Source organism: Pelophylax lessonae, assembly GCF_965119305.1.
Source record: "Pelophylax lessonae genome assembly, chromosome: 2".
Classification (NCBI taxonomy): Eukaryota; Metazoa; Chordata; class Amphibia; order Anura; family Ranidae; genus Pelophylax; species Pelophylax lessonae.
Window position 1 is genome coordinate 259475819 of NC_138769.1, and position 24746 is coordinate 259500564.

General features: G+C 45.8%; 1 protein-coding gene and 1 pseudogene across 4 annotated transcripts in view; one reads left to right on the forward strand and one right to left on the reverse strand.

Annotated features, from left to right (window-relative positions):
- The window catches only part of LOC309548571 (complement component receptor 1-like protein), a 588839-nt gene that overhangs the window by 561753 nt on the left and 2340 nt on the right, over positions 1-24746 (reverse strand). The gene's annotated exons all lie outside the window — the stretch shown is intronic.
- On the forward strand, positions 6525-11492 carry LOC309546660 (annotated as a pseudogene). The gene is made up of 2 exons: positions 6525-6838; positions 10874-11492. The product of its transcript is annotated as an uncharacterized misc_RNA (transcript).

Consider the following 24746-nt stretch of genomic DNA (forward strand, 5'->3'; position numbering starts at 1 on the left):
AGGGGGCGGGCTTTTGCTTGCCCGACCAACGTCCCCTGAAGCCTCCTGAAGGAGCTTTGGAGTACTTCATTTTTTCACCCGCGGGGCGAAAAAACTTTTTGTGAGCAGAGAAAGAAGGCCCTCGTCTTTGACGAGTTCCTTTACCCTTAGCATTTTGCGGTAAAAAGGTGCTCTTTCCACCCGTGAGATCCTTAATGATCTCATCTAAGTTGGCTCCAAATAAACGCTCTCCTGAAAAGGGGATATTAGCCAATGCTTTTTTGGAACCTTGGTCGGCTAACCAACCTTTTAGCCACAGTGTACGCCTGAGAACCACTGCTGAAACTGATGCTCGCGCCAATAATGGAGTGGCGTCCAACGCCGCATCACACACAAACTGTAACCCCTGTATCATCTGTTCCAACAAATCTGATACCGCCTGGGGGACCTCTTCTAAGTCCCGGCGTAACCATTTGGTCCATTCGGTTACAGTCTGCAAAACCAGCCCAATAGCAATTATTGGTCTGAAAGCTGATCCAATCAAGGAAAACGTGGTGCGAGACATAGTATCTATCTTGCGATCCACCGGATCTTTTAAAAGACGGAGCGTCTTCTAATGGAATAACCGTGGCTTTATTCAATCTAGCAATTGGGGAATCCACCACAGGTGGTTCTGTCCATTTCCTAATGAGGGTTTCCTCAAACGGATAACGTCTGTTAATGCGTTTAGAAATAGCAGAAGTGCGTCTTGGCAGACTCCATTCTTCTTTGATTGGATTGCCCAAACTTTGGGCAATGGAAAAACCTTCGCCACTTTGATGCGTTTTTTAGTCCCAAAAGGGGATTACAGTTTCAGCTATTTCCGATGGAGTACCCTGTAATCTTAAGGTTTCTTGAACAGATACAATGAGTGCGTTTACCAACGCTTCCTCTCGGGCTATGGCTGATGCCGAAACATCCTCCTCACTGTCTGAAGAGACAGTACCCGAGACACCAATCCCAGATGAGGAACCTGCAACTGCAGAAATAGGCTCAGATTCTGAATCCGAAGTTTCAGATAATATGGGGTTAGGCGGGGGCTTGCGCCCTGTCCCTGACAAGCCACTTCCACCCGGGACACAAAAGTTACCATAATAGCTGACAATGATTCAATTGTCAGTGGGGTGCTGGAGGATCCTGCAGACCCCTCGAAGGGATCTGGTGGAGATACATGAGTGGCAGGGTCCATGTTAATCTAGGACACTTTGCCAGTAAAAAAGAAAAAACATCTTTTTTTTTTTTTTTTTTTTAAATAAAAAATACCTCTTTTTTTTATGTGTATCCCCCTAGCGCAATAGCGCCCCTCAGAGTACCTGCTTCTTGATCCCCACAGAGAGAGAGAGGGACCCTCAAGGCTCACCACCCGATGCAGAGAAGTTTCCAACCAACTGCAGTCAGCGTTTGTCTTTACAGACTGGAAAGAGCGGTGTTCGTTTTCCCGGGTAGAAAGGAAGTGGCTCCGCCCCCTGTGTACGCCTTCCGGCGTTCCCAGCTCTCCACGAGGTTAGCTGGGCTCATCAAACATGGCCGCCCCCATACGGGAGACAATAGACTCCAAAAACATGGCGGCCGGCGTGACCTGAGGACATTCATGCACCTGGTCTACAGAAAAATGGCGGCGGATTGCCGAAATAGTTTTCCCAGCACATCCACCTGCATTCTGCTAAATGGCGGTTTATTGATCTACAGGAGGTCCACTACAATTAAGGTAGGATTATACCTCCTATGTCTGCTGCAATACTGCAGTCTGCTGGGTAGAGTGTTAGCTCTCAAACCAAGTCCACTTCCCACCAAACACATGCTGTATTTACAAGGGGGGACTTTTAGTGTCAGATATATACTGACCATGTATGGAGGGGCCCATAATTCATACTGCCTCATAACGAGGAAAAAAGGGGAACGTTTACTCACCATTCCGAACCGACAGGCACCCTCTCTTCACAATACCCTCTCCACCGGGGTGGGGGGTTGTGGACCACTCCGGATGCCTCGACTCTCCTGGCGTCCAAGCGAGACTTTTAACTCGCAAGGTCAGTCCCTCCAATGGGACTCCGTCGCGGCCGACCCAGCGCGGAGCTCTGGTCTGCACGCGCTCGTAGGCAGAAACCGGGGTGACCACTGGATCTCAACATCCAGCCCGTCGCCCGGCCCCGCATACTTACTTGAATGTGTCGCGGCCGACCAAGCGCATTGCAATGGTCTGCGCGCGCTCGTAGGCCGGCTGGGGTGACCACTAGTGTCGCCCAGTCCGGCGTATTTGCTTGAAGATCTCACAGGAAAAAACACTGGAGAAAAAACTACCTAAAATATATTTTTTCTAAAGAAAAAAATCTTGCCAGGACCAAAAAGATCCCAGCAAGGAACTTAGGTCCTTACTCCTGACTAGACAGAAAAAAACTGATGCCTTGTAGCAGAGAGAGGGAGGATATACCCTCAGGGACTGCCCCTAAGGTGGAGCCAGAACGTTTTTTCTTTCTGCCTAGTCCTGCTCCTGCGGAGACAACATAACCCATTTCTTGTGAATCAAGAAGACTACGTCTGTCAATGAGCGACAGAGAAATAAATTTTATATGTACTTTTTATAATCTTATAATTTAAGCTATATATAGTTGTAGTTGGTATCCAACCTTTGACCAATTTGCTCAATGAGAATACAACTATAAACTAGATTATAATGATAATTAGCCTGATGGAGGATATATTCCTTCGTGGTTTATATTGATGCCGCGGTACACAACATTTTTTCCAATCGCATTAATATTAATTTTGTTCCAAAGTAGCATCCTTAGTTAATCAGTGGAACTAAGCAGACTTCCTATTTGGGAGGTTCTTGTGAAGGATGCAAGCGGATTGTTTAAACGGTGAGCACTTGCCTCTATATAATCCATTATGGCGGTTCCGATCACATGATCCTCCGATGACGTCAGCAGCGTGCTGACGAAACGCATCGGGAACGTGAGATTGCAACCTAGAGGAACTTCCGGTCAAGATGGAACGCAAAAGCGGTGTTACCATCCCTTGATACCGCGATTCCTACACTAAAGGCTTTCTTTCTACTGTGATGTAGTAAGTGCAATTTTAATCATTAAACAAACGATTTTATTGTGAGATACTACTCCATGAGAGCCTCTTTTTCTCCACTTAGGTCATGGTCCTGATTTAAACATTACGGCTTGGCTATACACTTTCCTTGTGGAGAGAGTGCTTATCATCATCCATTGCCAATTCATACGTGGAATACGTTGATGTGAGATCTATCTGGTCAGCTGCTTAAAGGATTACGCTTATGTGATCCCCTATAATCAAGGGGTCCCATATTTCTGGTAAGCAGTTAAATTTGCATTCACTGGGTGAATGAGTGAAGGTGGAGGCTTAAGCCCCGTCTTTTGTCCCCGGGCTGTCGGTGTCTGTTGAAAAGAGCAAAGACAGCACAAGAATTTTGTCCGCCGACTACAGAAGTGATGTCATGTAATGGTTAACTTTCCCTGTGTTATTTCTTTTCTGAGCATGCCCAGTCTTGCAAATCTGCGGTCTGTCGGCCGAATTCTGTACTGACTGGCGAACAATCGGCCGCTCTGGTGTCGGCATACAAAAATTTTAATGCTTGCATGACAGATTCTTGTCGGCAGAATGTGCGCTGACGGCTGTCGGAGGCATCATACTAACAAGCCTACAATCGGCAGATCGGTCGTCGGGCCTTTAAAGGAATACACTCCATCAAGTTTTGAGATTTCCTATCAGCGGATGTTGATTTTGGGACATTTTTTTGTTGCCATTTGAGCACCAGAGACTTGATTTATAAAATTTATCGTCACTCTAATTTCAGCATTTGAGCACTAGAGATTTGATTTATTGTCACTTCATTCATATTTATTTAAACAGCATGGTGTTTTTTGTGACTTAATTCCAATTTATTCACATATTGTGTTTGAGCGTCGTTTTTCTCTTTGTTTATATTAGAATAAAAAGTTGTGTCACTGAGTGAGAGATAATGAAACAAGCTGAACATTTTGTAATATTTGATCCCATATGTCCCCTAGGGTCACATCTATTTCTGCCTACGTGGAACCGGAATGTTACATAGCATTTCAGATAGCAATCACGTATAAACCTTAGTGATAAAGGTCCTCCGTGGTATTTGCACTATGTTGTTCAAAATGGGAACAGAAAGAAAAAAAAAAAGGGACTGTTGGGACCAAGCCTTGAATTTTCAAGCCATGTCTTAGTTGTAACTATTGAAAGAAAAACATTTTTTTTTTGTTCTAGATTATATTCAGTACAATGTTTTTGGCACGTTTTCAAGACTCAGAGTACAATTGTATCAAAGTAGTAATCCCTGCACGCTCCCATCTTGAGATAACTACCAGTTTTAGGATTTCCATTAATGCCCTGTTCGCCCATAGTGGTGTACATAAAAAAAGGTTTTAGTAGACTGCCAGACCTTGTATGTTAAGTTTAATGTTGGATAAGTAAATTGAAGGGTGGAAGAGTAGAGTCTAAGGCCAACAATGGAAAGGGTTTATGTAGTGGTTATAATCACCCCAACGCCAGTAGTGGGAGGTCAGGGTAAAGGGCCATGAATTGAGCCAAATGTTTTAGGACCTCAGAGAAGGGTGGAGGGACATAGCCACAATACAAGTAAAGCCATCCAGCTTGCCAAAAGAAACACATCTACCTCCTTCCTTCATCAATCTGGTTATGTAAAACAGATAAACTGTACCATTTGAGAAATTAGGGTTGTTCTTTCCTCTAGGGAAAGACAAATAAGTAGAATGATATTGGGTGCGATACAATTGGGAGCAAAGTAGATGTAAAAAGTTGGGTTTCGTATGAATTTCCTGTAAGCATACTAGTGAAGGCAAAAGCCTCTTAGGCTGAGTTCACACATGCTGCTGACGCTGCTTACAGCAGGGGGTCTGGTGCGTCCCAGTTAACCCGAACAGGTCCAAATTTCTGCCTGGATTTGCAACGGATTTGTAGTCAAAGACAAAAAAGGACCCTTTCCAAATGCGGACCGCACCAGCCACGCAGCTGTGTGAACCGGCTTCATTGAGAGCCAGTCATACTCTCTTGTCATGCGAATTGGATGCGGGGAAATCCTCATCCAGTTCGCATAAGTGTGAACCCATCATTAAAGAGTTGTAAATTCCACCGCTCATTTAATCTCGTCTCCTAGCCCACCAGCCCTTCTAGAGAGCAAGAGCAAACGTTTATACTTTACAGTCAATAGAGTCATTGAGTATATCCCATCAGAATTCTATGGATATGGAATACAGAGGCTGGCAAAAGCAAGCAACAAGAGAAACCAGCTAGCAAGTCAGTCTTCAGCCTCATGCACCCTGGACGCTATAAAAAACAGCAGTAGCGTTAGCTGTAAAATTAGTTTTGCAGTAGCGTTTTGCAGTTTAGCAAAACTATACTCCCACAAAAGCTTATGGCTCAAAAGCACTCAAAACGCCCAATATCTGCGTTTTTCAGAGTTAGAGCGTTTTTACAGCTAAAAAACTCCTCTCAAAACCCACTAGTTTGGGGTTTTTTTCCAGCCAGAAAACACTCCTGCCACAAAACGCTGATAAAATCATGTGTGCATGGACACATAGAATACCATGCTGGAGAGTTTACCGGCCGCAGTTTACATCCCCGCTGGGAGAAGACGGTAATTTTTGCTAGCGGCTATACCAACCCCTAGCAATATTAGCATGTAAATTCCGGTAGGCTGGTTGCACCCAAGTTGATCAATCAACCTGGTACATTCAGCAGCCCATACATGGTTAGAATCTTTGCTGGTTCCTGCTAAACCGGCCAAAATTCAAACTGTTTATGGCCAGCCTTACAGGTGGTAACTGCTGTAAGGATCAGTGCCCTTTAGCTTAGTGCCCTGGGCCACATCAGGGGGGAGGGGTTACAGTGCTCACAATTAAGCTGTTGCTGGAGCCCCCAGCTTCCTGAAACTGCATAGCATTTGTTCCAGCTCACTCCAGGGAGTAGAGCCTCCCCCAGTGGCGAAGGAGCGGTTCCAGGGCGGATGTTTGGTGCTGACAAGATGCTTTACAGTATTCTCCAGTGGAGAGAGCAGATGACCTGTTCATCTACATACCATGCAGGCCACATTCTCCAGGAGGAGAATTTAATCTTCCTTGAACCTCATTTAGAATGCTCCACATTCCTCTGTCCATTATTCTAAAACTAAATTATTCAAAGAAATGGCAAGCGAGGCGCAGTACGCGGCTCACTGCATTGGATTGTGGCTGCGCGTTTAAATAAAGAAATTTAAAAAAAAAAAAATAAAACATTTTTGAATATACCTTTAAGCCGCGCGCGGCACGTACGGGGCCTTTAGGCCGGAGAAACGTAACTTTGCGTCATACGGGAGAACACGTGACCTTCTAGAAGCTTCCATTGCGTGATCAAATAGGGCTATATAAGCAGCTGCGTGAGAGCTCCGGGCTCAGTTGGTCTAGTACAGCTCATCGGCTAAAATACAGAGCTCGCTCGCCGGAACAACCATGAATACGCTTGTCAGAAGAGTCCTGGAGAAGGCAGCGGAAGACGGCGGAGAAGACTGGCTGCGGAGATGCCTCGGCCTGTCGGGCGAAGAAGCGGTCGGAGCGCCTTCGAGAAAGGAAGATGCGGAGTCGGTGCTGGAGAGCAGGAGAAGACCGGAGCAAGCCCGGGAACAGGAGAAGAGGTCGGTGGCGGTGTCCGAACAGAGGGAGATGACCGAGGCGGCCTCAAGATGTCTTTCAAGCCCGAAGAGGAGTCGTCTTCCAGCAAGTAGGAAGATGCAGCGGAGCATCCTGCCCGCCCGGCCAGCCGCTAGGTCAGGGCGGCGCGGCGGAAGAAGGCTCCAGAAGAAGAGGAGAAGAAGGGCTTCACCCTCCCCGGCCCGGACCGGCGGCAGGAGGGAGAGCGCAGGGACCTGGCGCGGTAGGGCAGGGAACATCCCCCCTGGTGAGTGCCTGCCGTGGGTGACCCTCCAATGAGGCTGGGCCTGGTTCTATGCCAGGACCAAGGCCTTTACAGAGGGATGCTGTTGTGCTCCCTCAGCTACAGGAGGCTCCGCCCACCGCCCCTTCCAGGATAGAGGCCTCTGGGGATCATCCCTTGCCTATGCCCGCTGCTGTCCAGCCCTCTCAGGATGGTGAGTTACCTCATCATTTGCTGACGCAGCTGTTGTCAGCAATCTCCAGTATTAACGATGAGGAATGTTATCAGTTAGTATTCCTCAAGTACCTCCTGTAGCAAGAGTATGGTCAGACCCAGTGGCTAGCAATTCACAGGTCAATATTGCTGATACTGTGGAGCCCAGTCTTGCAAAGGAGTTTGCAGTTCATAATATTCCTCCTACATGTTTTAAGGAAGTTTTACGATGTGAAATCTCTCCTTTGGGCTTTCATTTGTCAAATGTTACAAAGGAAAGAATATGGAGAGGTGAATTTATTGACTTTTCTTTACTTCCATTTCAAAAAATGAAAAAAAAAGATGATGCTGATGACAAGCGCAGGTTCCCTCCTAGATCCTTTTATAATTGGCTTCAGGTCTTTTGCATATTTTCAGCTGTATTGGGTGAGAAACAGCCCGATAAATGTAGTGGATTGTTTCAGCATCTGGAAAACATCCTAGAGGCATATAGAAATTTTGGCGGTTTCGGATGGTTCAGTTATGAGGAGTCATTCCGCCAAAAGATGGCGGTTGATCCCAGTCTTAAATGGGGATGAAGAAAAAGAATTGGCTGCACTCCAGATGAGCCAATTCTTTTTCTTCATTGATTATCCACGGAGGCGAGCCGGGGCGTGCACCGGTGTGTGTCATCAGGCTTTCATACCACCTTGAGCAGCGAGTTCCTTTTCTTTGATTAAATGGGGGATGAAGGATGTTGGTTTGTGGTTAAATCTCATCACTCCTCAAAAACCAGCTTTTCCTAAACAACCGTGACCTGCGCCTGTCAGTAGCACAGTCTCAGTTCATAAAAAGGGTATTTGTTACGCCTTTAATGAGGCTCAATGTAAATGGGCAACATCATGCCGTTATAGGCATGAGTGTTCTTTTTGTTTTGGCAGTCATCCGGTAGTGAAGTGCTTTAAAAGATCTCACTCTCAGTCAAAAGATGATACCAAAAGCTTCCACTCCGGTGAAACTGGAAAAAAAATGTACCAGTGGCTACTCCTTTACCCAAACAAGGAGAAAGGTAAATTGTTGATAAATAAAGATGGCCTTGCGGTTCGCCCAGCGGTCGGTTTGCAGCGAATTTTGCTTGTTGGCTACCCACCAAATTTTCGGACGCATGGGGTCATTTGCGGCGGCCATATTTGTTTACATTGGGGAGAACTTTGACCCATGACACAGCCATCAGGTGGAACGGGACAGTCCCCCTACCCTATAAATAGACCTGACCTGGCGGCTATTTCACATTCCGCTTTCTGCCAGTGTAGGGAGAGGTCTGCTGTGCTCATTAGGGAGAGTTTGCTAGACACATATAGCGCTTTGAAGATCCACAAAAGTCCTTTCCAGGGCTGGTATTTTGGTATAGGCCTTCTACAGTCTCTTTTCAGGTTAGGGCCAGGTATCCTGTGGTTGCTTTAGGGATAGTTCAATATCGGCTGCAGTCGCACAGAAATCGCTTTGTCAATGTCCACAAAAGTCATGTAAAGGGCTGCAAATTTTTTGGTATTGCTGTGCCGTGCACTAAAAAGGGGGGGGGGGAGGGTAATCCACAGTATAATATACTTTGTAGAAAGCATATTATAGTGGATTAGTACTATCATTGTGCACTGTGCAGCATTGTGACAGGTGTGGTGGTGAGACTGAGCGTTTCTGCAGCAACACTACACACAGTGGCAAAAGCACTTATAATGCATTAGTATTATAACTGGTGTGATAGACCAATTGCCCCCCTCCCCCATGCCACATATTGAAGTGGGGTAATATTTAACAGTATAATTTTCCAAGAGTGTATTTTAGTCCTGCAAAAATTGGCCTCTTGCGACAACAGTTACTGGCCAATTATTTGTAGAACTGGACTAATAAACCTGTGCCCCCCCCCCCCCCCCAATGCCACATATTGAAGTGGGGTGTTATCTGAGTAAACTTTTTCAAGTGTATTTGTGTCATGCAACAATATTGCCTTGTTTCCTGAGTGAAGTCTGGTACACAGCGCCAAACTCACTGGCCAATTTTTTGAACTGGTGTGCTACACCAATGCCACATATTGAAGTGGGGTGTTATTTAACAGTATAATTTTCTAAGAGTGTGATTTAGTCCTGCAAAAATTTGGCCTCTCACGGTGTAAACAGTGCTACACACAGTGACAACAGTTACTTGCCAATTATTTGTAGAACTGGTGTAATAAACCTGTGCCCCCCCACCCAATGCCACATATTGAAGTGGGGTGTCATTTACAGTATACTTTTCTAAGATTGTATTTTAGTCCTGCAAACATATGGCCTCTTTTGCTGTGTTAACTCTGCTACACACAGTGACAACAGTTACTGGCCAATTATTTGTAGAACTGGCGGACTGACGGACCGGCAGATAGGGAGGAGAGGCAGGCAGAACTTGCATTGCAGAAGAGGTATAAAGCAGACTGCAAATGTATCAGGAGCGAGACATCAACCATGTACAGTCACATCTGGCGCTCTCAGGACGCTGGCACATTGCTCCGCAGTGTGGGCTTTTATTAATGTGTCCGTTGCCGACACCAGTGTTGCCATCTGCAGCCTTTGCAGTCAACGCATAAGTCGCGGTAAGCCCAACCCTCACCTAGGGACAACTGCCTTAAGAAGGCACCTGAAATCCCATCACCAAGCCCAGTGGGAGCAAAAAACTGTCAGAACCCACAAAGCCACACTCCATGCTCTCACCGTCCAGCCTCTTCTCCTTCTCCTGTCTCCTCACAGTTGTCCAACACTCCACCTTCCATGATGCCATCGTCACGTTTTTCTGGAAAAAAGGCTTCTGTGGCTCAAATGTTGGAGCGTAAAAAAAGGTGTCAGTTCAACCCATGTGAGCTCATGTTTGCGGCCTAAACAGCCCGCCACCAACTTGTGTATACTGTGAACGCCTACTGTACCTCTAGCAATCATATACTACGTTCTTTGCAGTCAGTTCAAACCATGTGAGCCAATTTTTGGAGCCTGAGTATACTTTTACAAGTGTATTTGTGTCCTGCAACAATATTGCCTCTTTTGCCGAGTGAAGTCTGATACACACAGTGCCAAACTCACTGGCCAATTTTTTGAACAACTGGTGTGATAAACCAGTGCCCCCCAATACCACATATTGAAGTGGGGTGTTATTTAACAGTATACTTTTCTAAGATTGTATTTTAGTCCTGCAAAAATTTGGCCTCTTTTGCTGTGTTAACTGTGCTACACACATTGACAACAGATACTGGCCAATTATTTGTAGAACTGGTGTGATAAACCTGTGGACCCCCAATACCACAGATTGTAGCGGGGTGTTATCTACACAGACACATGGTCTAGCCAACATGGGCAGGGAAGGTATATCACTTTTACTGCCCACTGGGTGAACCTTCTGACGGCCGTTACGCATGCAACCCGTGGCACCCGTGTAGATTTAGTTGTACCGCCACGGATTGCAAGCTGGCCTGCTGCCTCTTCTCCTCCTCCTCCTCCATCCTCCCTCTCCTCCTCCTCTTTCGCTGCTACCGTCTCTTCTCCTGCGCCGCCCGAGATCCCCAGAACCTATTCCACATGCCAGGTGAGACGTTGCCATGCTGTGCTGTGTCTATTGTGCCTGGAAGCCAAGAGACACACTGGTCCGGCAATCCTTTCAGCTTTGCGTTCACAGGCAGATCAGTGGCTGAGACCACTGAATTTGTCAGTTGGTAAAGTGATGTGTGCATTTGGATTATTGGACATTCCTTTATATATTGGGCCCATAAGAGAGCATGTCAACGGTGTTATACATCCAGTTTATCTTTACCTCCTTTCAGGTTTTGTGGGAAGGCATACGGGGTCTACAATGGTCTAACCTTTTCACGCACATTTATAGATTAACAACGAAGGTAAAGGCCATAAATGAGATAATCATACACTTGGGTGGCAACGACGTTGGTAAATGTAAGACTTTAGGAGTTAATGTTAATGATAAAACGTGATTTAGTTTTGTTAAAAATCATTCTTCCCAGGGTCTTCTGTGGTATTTTCGTAAATAGTGCCTCATTTTGTTTGGTTGGCGTCTCCCGAACTCCGTCCACTAAATAAGATTCGAAGGAGAGTCAACCATTCAATTGCGAAATTCGCCCCGTCTGTTGGAATTTTTTCGTATCGACACGTTCATCTTGAAGGGTTTTTTTTTTTTCGGGCCTATATAGACAGGATGGCATTCATCTGTCAGATGTTGGCCTAGATATCTTTAATTTAGGCTTGCAAAATATTATTGAAATGGCCGTGGTGCTGGGTTGGGCCGCATTTTGTTGCAAACAAAATGCGGCTGGTGGGGACTTCTGATTTATTTATTGATTCGCTTGAGTTTCTGATTTATTTATTGATTCGCTTGAGTTTATGACTAAGCAATAATTTTATTTGCATATTTATTTGGAGTTTGAATTTATTCAATATTTATTAGAATTTTAGAATTAATAAAGTCATTTGAATTACTTATTTATTGATCCATTATTTATGCCAATAAAAGTGCCGCGGCCATTTAACTACCAATTGAATTGTGTTGGTTATATTAAGTTATATTTACAGTAATAGTGCAGTATACATTACCATGGCAAGCGAGGTGCAGTACACGGCTCGCTGCATGGGATTGTGGCTGCCGCTGTGCGTTTAAATAAAGAAATTAAAAAAAAAAAGAAGAAGAATTTTTGAATATACCTTTAAGCCACGCGCGGCGCGCAGGGGGCCTTTAGGCGGCAGAAACGTGACTTTGCGTCATACGGGAGAACATGTGACCTTATAAGCTTCCGTCACGTGATCAAATAGGGCTATGTAAGCAGCTGCGCGAGGGCTCCAGGCTTAGTTAGTCTAGTACGGCATATCGAGCTCCCCTCCCACCCACCCCTGTCGCCAGCACTTTTATGTGGCTTGTCACCCTTATTGAAAGGGGGGGACTTCTGATTTAATTTGCCTGATTTATTTGCTTGAGTTTTATATGACTAAGCGATAATTTTATTTGCATATTTATTTGGAGTTTGAATTTATTCAATATTTATTAGAATTTTAGAATTAATAAAGTTATTTGAATTATTTATTCATTTATCCATTATTTATGCCAATAAAAGTGCCGCGGCCATTTAACTACCAATTGAATTGGTGTTTCTTTTATATTAAGTTATATTTACAGTAATAGAGCAGTCTACATTCCCATGTACACGACAATCATCTGATAGATTATTAGGAAGATACTCCATCCACAAAACTAGGAATTACATATTTTTCTTTAACCCACCAATCCTTTAGCTATCTTGATGTATTTCTGTAGACCATAGCCTCTTAGGAGTGGTCGGTGACCTGCAATATCGATAATTTGATATGGTCTGATCATTCCCCAGCTCTCCTTACTTTGGTGGTACCCCATCTGCCTAAGTCGGAGTAGACCTGGCGTCTTAATGATTCGCTGAAAACAGATGATGAGTGTTGTCGCAAGATTACAGAAGCAATTGAAAACTTTTTTTAACTGGCCGCGATTTAGATATATTCTCCTCAATGTACCAGAGGCTCTTATAAATTCATTAGAGTTAGGACTGCAGGTATACAGGGAGCCGTGAAGTGGCCCTGCAGCTTTCACATGCGTTTGCAAATGTGTGCTAACTAAGCCCCTGTTTTGACGCAAACTGTTAGACAGGTTAATCTGGTTGGTAAGCAAACTGGCTAGCAAATTGAACTGGGAATTTTACTTTTGTTTGTTAATGTACCAGAGGCGTTCAAAGCGTTTTTTTTGAGGGGGTCTTTATTCAGTATAAAAAAAAACAGCAGACAAACACTTTTCCCCACTGGTTTTTCTTATTCCAGCTATAACTTTAGCAAGGTCAAAATTACGTGTACTCTATGAAGCATCTGAAACATCATTTGTTAAACTACATTTATCACCATATCACCAGTATGGCTGATGAGTAAAGAGCAATAGTGGTGGAACCCCATAGGGGAGAAATCCCTATAAACATTTATTGATAGCTTTTGCACAAACCAATCACATCTACAAACTATGGGAGATTTATTTACTTTTTTTTTCCTTTTACTAGTAATGGTGATGATCAGCGATTTTTAGCGGGACTGCGACATTGCAGCGGACAATTCAGACACCTGACACTTTTTTGGGAACCAGTGACATTGCAGTAATCAGTGCTAAAAATATGCACTGTTACTGTACTGTGTGCCTAGCTGGTGCTTGCCAACTGTGTGGGGGTTGCTCTGACTATCGCCATTCTGCCTCTCTGGGGAACTATCGCAGGTGGCCGCTAACTGGCATCCCCTGTGTCCAATCAGCACGCGCGTGCCCCCCAGCGACAGTTGTACGAAAGGACGTACAGGTACACCGTTTCGTGTGATGGAGCCGACCTGCTGTAGTAAATATGCAGTAGGCGGTCGGCAAGTGGTTAAAGCACCCGTTTCAACATTTTTTGATGTGTATTTAGAGACCTAAATTCCATGAATAATCAATGCATGTATTGTTCCTTTGAAACTGCCTTGAGTTGCCAGCTCAGGGATGGTAATCGCACAAGTAAATAGATGCATAAACCAAGCATGTAGTTACAAGCCAATTTATAGCCGTGAAAGCTGAGGAATGATAAGCAGCAGTCTTTGTAACAGAGCTGAATGGTAGTAAATATTTGCCAGCAAAAGAAACAATGTAGCAACTGCTCTATAGATAACACCAATTGTAGCAATCTTGTAGATGCTAAAGAAAAAAAAAAAAAAAAATCTGTAGCCATGGCTTGAAAACAACAACATGAGTCAAGGTGTAACTAGAATCTTCAGGGCCCCCGGTGCAAGAAACCATGAATGGCCCTCCGGAGCGACCCAGCCCCATGCATCACCCATGTACACCTGGATAGGAGGGTCGGCATATAGAGAAACTGATCCCCCTCCATTTTCTTCCTGCAGCAGAGAGGGGATTGGATCCTCTAAATGCTGCCCCGCCACCCCTCCTATCCAGGTGTACAGGGGTAAGGCACGTGTCCCCTGGAGCATGGGGTTGGAATGAGTCACAGCAGTGGTGGTAGTGATGGGGGGGGAATGAAATGGGGGTCAGTGGCAGCCGTGGTGGGGTGGGATGGGATGAGTGGCAGCCGTGGTGGGATGGGATGAGTGGCAGCCGTGGTGGGATGGGATGAGTGGCAGCCGTGGTGGGATGGGATGGGATGAGTGGCAGCCGTGGTGGGATGGGATGGGATGAGTGGCAGCCGTGGTGGGATGGGATGAGTGGCAGCTGTGATGGGATGGGATGAGTGGCAGCCGTGGTGGGATGGGATGGGATGGGATGGGATGAGTGGCAGCAGTGGTGGGATGGGATGGAATGAGTGGCAGCAGTGGTGGGGTGGGATGGAATGGGATGAGTGCCAGCAATGATGAGATGGGATAGGATGAGTGTCAGCGGTGGTTGCATGGGATGGGATGAGTGTCAGCGGTGGTGGCATGGGATGAGTGGCAGCAGTGGTGGGACGGGATGAGTGGCAGCCATGGTGGGATGGGATGGGATGAGTGGCAGCCGTGGTGGGATGGGATGGGATGAGTGGCAGCCGTGGTGGGATGGGATGGGATGAGTGGCAGCCGTGGTGGGATGGGTGGCAGCCGTGGTGGGATGGGTGGCAGCCGTGGTGGGATGGGATGGGATGAGTGGCAGCCATGGTGGGATGGGATGGGATGAGATGAGATGAGTGGCATCAGTAGTGGGATGGGATGAGTGGTAGCAGTGATGGATGAGTAGCAGTGGTGGTGAAGAGCGTGGGTAGGGTGGCAGCAGCGGTGGTGAAGGGAGGCGGGATCAGTGGCAGCGGTGGTGGTGAAGGGAGGTGGGATCAGTGGCAGTGGTAGTGGTGAGGGGGGTGTTCAGTGGCAGCAGAAGTTTTTGTGGTGGGGAGGGGGGGAGGCAGTGGTGGGGGTGGGATCACTGGCAGCTGTGGTGGAGGGATGGGATGAGTAGCAGTGGTGGTGAGGGGGGTGGGATGAGTGGCAGCAGTGGTGGGGAATAGAGATGGGATCAGTGGCAGTGGTGGTGGGGGGGTGGGATCAGTGGCAGTGGTGGTGGGGGGGGGGTGGGATCAGTATCAGCGAAAGTGAAGAGAGTGCGATCAGTGGCAGCGGTGGGTGTGAGGGGGGGTGGGATCAGTGGTAAGGGGGGTGATTAGTGGCAGTGGTGGTGGGATTAGTGGCAGCGGTGGTGGTGGGGGGGGCTGGGATAAGTGCCCGTGGTGGTTGTGGTGAGGGGGGGTGGGATGAGTGGCAGTGAGGGGGTGATTCGTGGCAGCTGTGGTGAAGAGGGTGGGATCAGTATCAGCGGTGGTGGTAAAGGGAGTGCGATCAGTGACAGTGGCGGTGGTGAGAGGAGTGGAATCAGTGTCAGTGAGGCGGGGTGGGATCAGTGGTAGCGGTGAGGGGGGTGAATGATAAGTGGCAGTGGTTGTGGTGAGTGGGGGTGGGATCAGTGGTGGTGAGGGGGGTGATCAGTGGCAGTGGTGGTGAGGGGGGTGATCAGTGGCAGCGGTGGTGGTGGTGAGGGAGGGTGGGGTCAGTGGCAGCGGTGGTGGTGAGGGGGGGGAAAATCAGTGGTGGTGGTGAAGGGGGGGTGGGATCAGTGGCAGTTGTGGTAAGGGGGTGGCAGCAGTGGCACTGAGGTGGGGGTGGGATTAGTGGTGATGGTAGTGTCAACCCCCACCAACACCACCACAGATCTCATCTCTATCCCCCAGTGGGGGGGGGGGGTGATCAGTAAAAGGCAGAGGTGGTGGAGGATGGAATCAGTTCACTTACTTGGTCATCAAGGAGATTCCCCCTCAGTGTTCATGTGTCTGCAGGGATTCCTCTGTCATAGTGTCTCCTTGCAGAGGGGAGAGCTCTCCCCACTTTCAGTCTATTGGTGCCAGCTGACTGTCAGTGCCCACCTCTGCCTCCGTACACAGATGGACTTCTGGAGAGGATAGGCAGGGTGCTCCAGGCACCAATGATATGGTGCTCAGCCTCCCCTCAGCAGCTGACCCCTCGCACGGCGGAACAAACAGACGGGCGCGAGATCGACAGTAGCACAGCCAGAACAGGCGAGCCCCTCACGGTGGGGCCCCCTCCAGTTGCGGAACTGCAGGGCCCAGTCGTAAGTGCGACTGCTGCAACCCTGGTAGTTCAGCCACTGACATGAGTAGCACAATTGAGGGATTGAAAGTGAAGGGAATATACGTTTTAAACCTTCCCTTAAAGAGTGGAGAATTTCTGGAGCGAAAAAGACGCCCCTGATTTTTTATTTTTTTAGAACAGAGATCAAAACAACTGGAGCTTTAAATTGTTGGATTTCTAGCAGTAGTTCTAATTTGATTAGTGTGTAATACAGTATTACAACAATTAGTTTGGGGTTTTGGCTTTCTCATTTGTGTCCTTTCATTTCAATTGCAGCTGAATGTAAAAAACTCTAGAACAGGGAAAGGTTACCTTTGAGTGTAAGGGGGAGATACCGAATATGTAGAAAGAGGAGGATTTGCACAGCCCTTTGCGTCCTGATCAAACCAGCTACACCACACTGGCGAAACGCGTTGAACGCTAGCTGGAGCTATATCAATGCCAAGATGAGAATTGAGCAGCTGAGGATTGACTTAAAGTGGGAGTAAACTCCTTTTGTTGATTTTTACCTATAAGCAAGCCTAACCTATTGGTACACTAAAATATCTCCTACATGTGCACTGTTTAGGAGAGATTTACTTTAGAAGCAGCCAGTGATGTCACCGGCACATGCAAATGGGCTCTGAATAGACCGTGCCATCCGGCTCGGCTAGTCATAGCCCGCGAACCCAGAAGGAAGACCAGGTGAAGATGGACGCTCTTACAGCAGTGACAGCATGCCGCTGGAGGGCATAGTTTTCAGGTAAGTCTGTCATAATGTGCCAGTATGGGGTGCATGACAAACTACCCGGGGCCTAATTTTATTTTTTTTTCTGCGGTTTACTACCACTTTAATGCGTCATAAACAGAGTGCACATGAGGCTATGTTAGCAATGTGAATCTCGGGTAAGCAGCATAATAAAAAGCAGACGAAGAGTGTTGATGTCGGCTTTAGGTAATTGCTACATGTAAGACACTGGCTGGTGGATTGGAAGTATGCTCTGCTTTCTAACAATGTGTTTAATGTTTGTGTGACCCGTGATGAATTACACTACTCCGTCATCTCAAGCCTCTGTGTGCACAAACTTGTCAGCATGCATGGGCTTTCAACTGCATTTATCATTTGTAGCAATAGCTATGCTAGACTCAAGCATTTAGGTTGAAAAATGCTACATATTTTTTCTTTAACATCTTCATGGGCTACATTATCTCTAACCACTTCTGCCCGCCTGCCATGTATATACTGTGGCAGGGCGGCCCAGCTGCACTTAATCATGTAAATTATTTTGTGCACGGGATTTCGGGGTAGCGTGTGCCGCCGGACTGCCGTTCCAACTACGATTAGACACAGCAGGAGCCAATCAGCTGGTCGGGCAGCCGCAATGGCAGCCGGGACCCACCGATCGTTCCACGGAATGACAGAACGGAGGTCTGCCTATGTAAACAAGAGGAAAAGAGATCTTGCGTTTCAGCTAAGCAGAAACACAGATCTCTTTTCCTCTAGTACAGTGATGGCGAACCTTGGCACCCCAGATGTTTTGGAACTACATTTCCCATGATGCTAAACTACACTGCAGAGTGCATGAGCATCATGGGAAATGTAGTACCAAAACATCTGGGGTGCTAAGGTTTGCCATCACTGCTCTAGTACATTCAATGCCCCCACAGTTAGAAAGCACTCCCTAGGAGCACACATAGGCCTCTTTCACACGGTCCGCCTCCGCCGCCGGCGGATGACAGCTCCGTCTCCGCTTGCAGAGTGGAGAGGGAGGTGTCTCAGCCCCCGCTGCCCTCTATGGGGGGGGAATCGGATGAGAGCGGACCGCCTGTCCGCTCTCATCCGATCACTGAATGGGATTTTTTTTTACCAAAAACATGTAGCAGAATACATTTTGGCCTAAACTGATGAATAAAATTAATTAGATTGTTTACATTTTGTTCTTATTGGTAGGTTTTATAGCAGAAAGTAAAAAAAAAAAAAAATATATATATATTTTTTTTTTTTTTTTTGCGCTATAACCAAAAAAAAAAACAGGGGGAGGTGATCAAATACCACCAAAAGAAAGCTCTATTTGCTTTGGGGGGGGGGGGAGCGAAAGACAATTTTATTTGGGTGCAGCGTCACAGAACCACGCAATTGTCAGTTAAAGCAATGCAGTGCCCTATCGCAAAAAATGGCTTGGTCATAAACCACCTAAGCACCAGAAGGTTTTACCCCCTTAATGACCAGGCCATTTTATGCGATACGGCACTGGATTGCTTTAACTGACAATTGCGTGGTCGTATGATGCTGTACCAAAATAAAACTGATGTCCCTTTTTTTTCCCACAAACAGAGCTTTCTTTTGGTGGTATTTGATCACCTCTGCAATTTTTGTTTTTTTGCGCTATAAAACAAAGAGCGACAATTCTGAAGAAAAAAAAACTCTATTTTTTACTTTTTGCTCTAAAACATTCCCCATAATAACAATAATAAAAATAAATAAAAAAAAATCTACATTTTTTTCATAATTTTAGGCCAATATGTATCCTGCTACATATTTGTGGTAAAAAAAAAAAAAAGTGTATATTGATTGGTTGCACAAAAGTTAATCGCGTCCACAAATTATGGGAAAGATTTATTTTTTTTTATTATAGTAATGGCGGCCATCAGCGATTTTTAACGGGACTAAAAAATTGCGGCGGACAGATCGGACACCTTCCTTTTTTTTACCCTTTTGGAGGGGGAGCAGTGACATTACTACAGTAATCAGTGCTAAAAATATGTACTGTTACTGTGCTAACGACACTGGCAGGGAAGAGGTTAACACCAGGGACGATCAAAGGGTTAAATGTGTGCCTAGGGGATGCTCTCCAACTGTGTGGGGGTTGTATTCCCTGGATGAATACAGAGACCTGTGTTCCTAAATAGGAAGAACACAGGATCCCTCTGTTCATCACTAACAGAACAGCTGTCTGCTGTGATTACATCGGCAGACCGCCGTTCTGTCTCCATGGGGAGCCCCCACTAACTGCTACACAAGACAACGTACATGTACGCCGTTTCGTATAACAGAGCCGAACTGCTGCAATATAACTACGGTGCCTGGTCGGCAAGTGCTTAAGGGGGGTAAAACCTTCCAGAGCTCAAGCGGTTAAAGCTGTTGCTACACTGTTTCTTCTTCTGGCCGATATTTAACTGCCATTGAGCTCTGCTACAAAGATGGCTGCTTGTCATTTCTCAGCTTTCCTGAGAACCTTAACCCCAACAATATTTATAGGTAAAGTTGATCCAGGGAATATCCGATTGCCTCTTGGGGGATCAGGAAGGAATTTTTTCACTGCTGGAGCAAATTGGATCATACTTTGCTGGGGTTTTTTTGCCTTTCTTGGTTGAACTAGATGGACTGGTGTCTTTTTTTCAACCAGACTAACTATGTTGCCTTTACAGATATATATTGGCTTGTAACTATTTGCTATGTTTACGCCTTTATTTACTTGTGCAATTACAACCTTTGGACTGATAATACGTGCACTGATTATTCATGGAATTTACATCTCTCCGATAGAGTAGCTGGTGCACTCAGATTCTTTGCAATATTTTAAGAAATTAGAGCAGTGGGATATATGAACGCATGTTCATACCTACATAGATCGTTCTTTGAACATTAAGATATTTGCAGGCTATTGCCTTTAACCCAACATGCTTCACGTCCGGACCCAACTTGTGTTTATTACAAACAATGTTGTCTTGTTCTTAATGGCAAAGGTGAGGGGTGACATTTTTGATAGTTGGTTGTACTTTTTAATGCTATTTTTGTAGTAAAGCTTAATTGAATTCATTAATGCCTGCATGGTCTTTTAGGAGATGGTCGCTGTGGGGGGTTATGTTGGCTACTCCATAACCCTTTTCTTTCTATAGAGAATAATAATTATATCCCATCATGGCAATCAAATTTTAAGCCTTTTTACAAGGATCTGTACAATAGTCCTGTCCCTCAATTCGAGAATAAAGAAGGGTCCCAGAGAGACCAAATGGCAAAACACATCATAGATAAATTCCCTACCCTTTAGAGAAAAGGAAACTAGATCAGCCTTGGGATTACCATTTTACAGAAGCGAGGGTAGCTGTCACTATCAAACTCAAACAAGAACGCCCAACCTGGTGGGTTTTACGCTCAAATTTTATAAAACTTTTTATTCCAATTTCCTTCCATTATTGACTAAAGTCGTTAACTCACTACCACAGGGCTCCAGGTTTCCACTACAGTAATGCAAAGCCCATATTACACCAATTCCAAAATGAGGAAAGGACCATTCACTATGCTCCAACTTTTGTTCAATCTTGTTGACTGGAGTAGATCTTAAAGATATCCTCTAAAACCAATTTTACCACAACTCATTTATTTTGACCAGGTGGGCTTGGTAAATGGAAAAGAGGAAAAGGATAACAGCATAAAAAACGATATTGCTCATGCATGATATACATTTGGGCCATCTCTCAATCGATCCTGATAATGCATTAAATAAAGTGAATTGGGAATTCTTAGAGCTTTCCCCTCTCATAAATTGGCCTCAGGCCTAAAATTACTTCCTATATCATGTCCTGATATTCTTCACCCTCTCCCAGGTTCAAAGGATAAGTTCATCTTTCATAACATGTTACACCCATATTCATGTAATACATGTTATGAATGAACTGGCCCCTGCTCCGACAGCTAGCGGGGGATCTTCTCCCCCCGCTAGCTGTCACAATTTTAAAAAACTGTGTTCTATGACTAGAAAACTACAAATTCCCTACAGACATCAGTTCTCAATGAACTACCGCAGCTTAGTTCATGGATGCGGTCAGTGCATTGGCTTGCTCATATAAGGTATGGCATCAGTGATCTGCTGGTGCAATGCTTTACAGGCTCCTGCAACAAAAAATAAAATGCACTTTTTTTTTTTAACCAAAAAAAAAAAAAAGAAGAGCATTTATTTTTTTGTCAAAAAAGGTGAACTTATATTTTAGGGTTAATGGAACGCTCTTGTCTAAGTTTTCTATTAAAAATGGCACACATCAAGGTTACCCACTACCCCCCTACTGTAGGTTATAATTATGGAACACTTAGCAGGGGTAAACTAAAGACCCTGTAGGTCTCCTCTGTGCTTCACTGAATGAATTACATTACATTCCTTCCCGGGTATGCTAACCTGGGGAAAGTGACAATGTGACTCGAAAGGGTTATCATACACGTCGCTTTCCGGGTCACCAACAAGAAAGAGAAAAAGAGCGAGAAAGAGCGCAAGAGCGAGAAAGAGCGCAAGAGCGAGAAAGAGCGCAAGAGCGAGAAAGAGCGCAAGAGCGAGAAAGAGCGCAAGAGCGAGAAAGAGCGCAAGAGCGAGAAAGAGCGCAAGAGCGAGAAAGAGCGCAAGAGCGAGAAAGAGCGCAAGAGCGAGAAAGAGCGCAAGAGCGAGAAAGAGCGCAAGAGCGAGAAAGAGCGCAAGAGCGAGAAAGAGCGAGAGAGCGAGAGAGCGAGAGAGCGAGAGAGAAAGAGCGAGAGCGAGAGAGAAAGAGCGAGAGCGAGAGAGAAAGAGAGCGAGAGCGAGAGAGAAAGAGAGCGAAAGAGAGAGAAAGAGAGCGAAAGAGAGCGAAAGAGAGCGAAAGAGAGAGAAAGAGAGCGAGAGAGAAAGAGAGCGAGAGAGAAAGAGAGCGAGAGAGAGAGAGAGCGAGAGCGAGAGAGAAAGAGAGCGAGAGAGAAAGAGAGCGAGAGGAGAAAGAGAAAAAGAGAATGTCTGCCCACCCTCCACCCACTGGCACCAGCCATGTCGGTTTCCGGGCCTGTTGATGGGCAAGCAGAGCCTGGAATACATAGAGGGGGGGGGGGGCATTACTTGGGGGGGGGGGGTGTGGAAGCAATAGGGCAGAATGCTTCCACCCAACAGGCAGGAGCCTGGTTGTCAGTTTTACACACAATCCTGGTGGATGTATGGACCTGGCAGTGAAAGGGATAAACACTTATCCTGGCTAGCCTGCATAAATGTTTTTAAAATGGATGCCAATCCGAGATTTTTCTACCTATTTCAAACAATCAAATTAAAAGTTTCTCAGTCAGATCTGTGAAAGCTCCAACAGATGTTCTCTACTTTTCTTTGGCACAAACATCTCAGGCTCCGATATAAAGTACTTGAGTTACTGAAGAAGGGAGGAGAAGGTGCTGCTAACATGGCTCTTCATCAGAATTCAGAGGTTCTTATTCAAATGTTGACTGATTTAATCAAATTTCCGCAAAGCAAAAAGGTTCATCTTAAAAACATGACCTCTACAGATCCCTTGGCTTTACCATGGATCTCTCCTTATCTTTTAACCACTATAGAATATCTTCCAGATAACACAAAGCAAACACTTTCTTTGTGAGACCAAACTTACAAATCTGACGTTTTCACAATGTCTTAGCTCTATGACACCTCTTTTTGTGGTAACCTAGCTTTTCCACCTGTTTCCCAGGGCAATATCTTTGGCCCTTGGACTTAAAGATTACTACAGAATATCCCAAGTCTTACAAACTGACCCTTCTCTTATATCTGGCAGCTTACAAACGAGATTGCCAACAGACTCATGGTTTCATAAAAAAAAAAAAAAAAAAAAAAAAAAAAAAAAACACACAACACGTATCTCCTTCATTCAATCTGTTCCAAATATTTTCGCACTTCAGTCTCCTCCAACAGCTTTTGATGAACGAGTCTTAGGGAATACCTCTTCATCTCATGCGTTCTCAAGCATATTACATTTTTTCCTCTTTAGCCCACCCAGGGCTACCTAGTTATGCATCGGTATGGGAAAATGAACGTGAAACTGCGATTCCTTCTCAGGAGTGGAAAAAATGCTTTATACTAACCCATAAGCCATCAATAGCAACCGGAGCTCAGGAAAAAGGGATTCAGATTTAATTTTTGGTGTAGATACCCTGATCATCTTAAAGCACATGTATCCAACTGTCTCTGATGTCTGCTGGAGAGGTCATATGTTAAAAAGGGACCCTGACACATATGGTAGGAGTGCCCACTGATAAAGCATTTGCTAAAACATTTTATACATACTGTAAGATTACAACAATACAAATTCCCAACTCACCAAAGAGCATTATTATCCATCAAACCAGGCTTGCTTAAAACAATTAAGGTAGCTGTAAGGCCCCTTTCACACTTATGCAACCTAAAAGTCACGCGATTTTAATGAGATTTTACCTGGACTTGAAGCAATGTATGTCTTTGGACCTCAAACGCATTTAAAAAAAAAAAAAAAAAAAAATCGGCCCAAAGTAGTGCAGGGACTTCTTTGAAGTCGTTGCGACTTGAAGTCGTACAGATATGAATGGTACTCATTGTCATGCAACTTTGCAGTCCCAAATCACAGGACAAGTCGCACAAGTGTGAAATGGGCCTTAGGCTAAATGTCTTTTACCTTAAGGGCCGGTTCACATATGTGCGCCTTGCGAGATTGCATGCAATTCGGAGTGCACTGCTCCTTCATTACATGCGATCTCAGCCATACACTTTGTATGGCTGAATTCGCACTGTATCTGCAGCAAACACGCACAGGACACTTTTTCAGCCGCATCAGGATCGGATCGCACAGTGGTTTACACTTGTACGATCCGATCCCGTGCGAACTGTCAGATCGCCCTGCGATATGCGATCAAACTGGAGGTGTCGTTAACATCTAATTGACACCCCCTGAGTATCGCATATGGCAGTGTGAACTGCCAGATGTGCGGATGCAATGCGGGAATAGGCTGCGAATTCGCAGCCTTCCGGCATCGCACAAGCGTGACCCGGCACTTAGACCCAGTTCACACTGGGGCGACCTGTCAGGCGACCTGGTCGCCTGACAGGTTGCCGTAGGTCGCCTGCCATAGAGAAGCTGTGGACCCGTTCTAAAAAGGAGCGACACAAGTCACTCCGACTTAGAAAAAGGGTCCGGAGCTTCTTTGGGGCGACCCGGAGCAACCTGCATAGACTTCAATGTTATGAAGTCCGTGCCGGCCGCTCCGAGGTCGCGGTGTGAGCAGCGCGCCGCGACCTATTAGGTCGCCCCGGCAAGTCGAATCGCCCCAGTGTGAACGGGGCCTAAGGGGATTCTAAAAAGGTTTACTTTTTATTTATTTATTTTTAGTAACAAACAATACAAACAAACAAGCTAAACAAAACCATAGCACAGAGCAGCCTCAGTCCTTTTTGGGCCCCCACTGGAGTTCTTGCCTCCTCCCCCCCAGCCAAGTGCCCCCAATAGCAAGCCTCTTGCTATAGGAGCACTCCAGCAGGCTCACTCCTGTGCTATTGTGAATGTACATTGTCTATTCACACAGAGAATGGCTCGGCACCATCCTCCGCTCTCACCTAATTTGGTTGTTTTTTACAGTAGCACTGTGTGAGCCAATGAGGAAAGAGACCCAGGAGAGCTGCTGCTCTGATGCACATGGATGGCTTG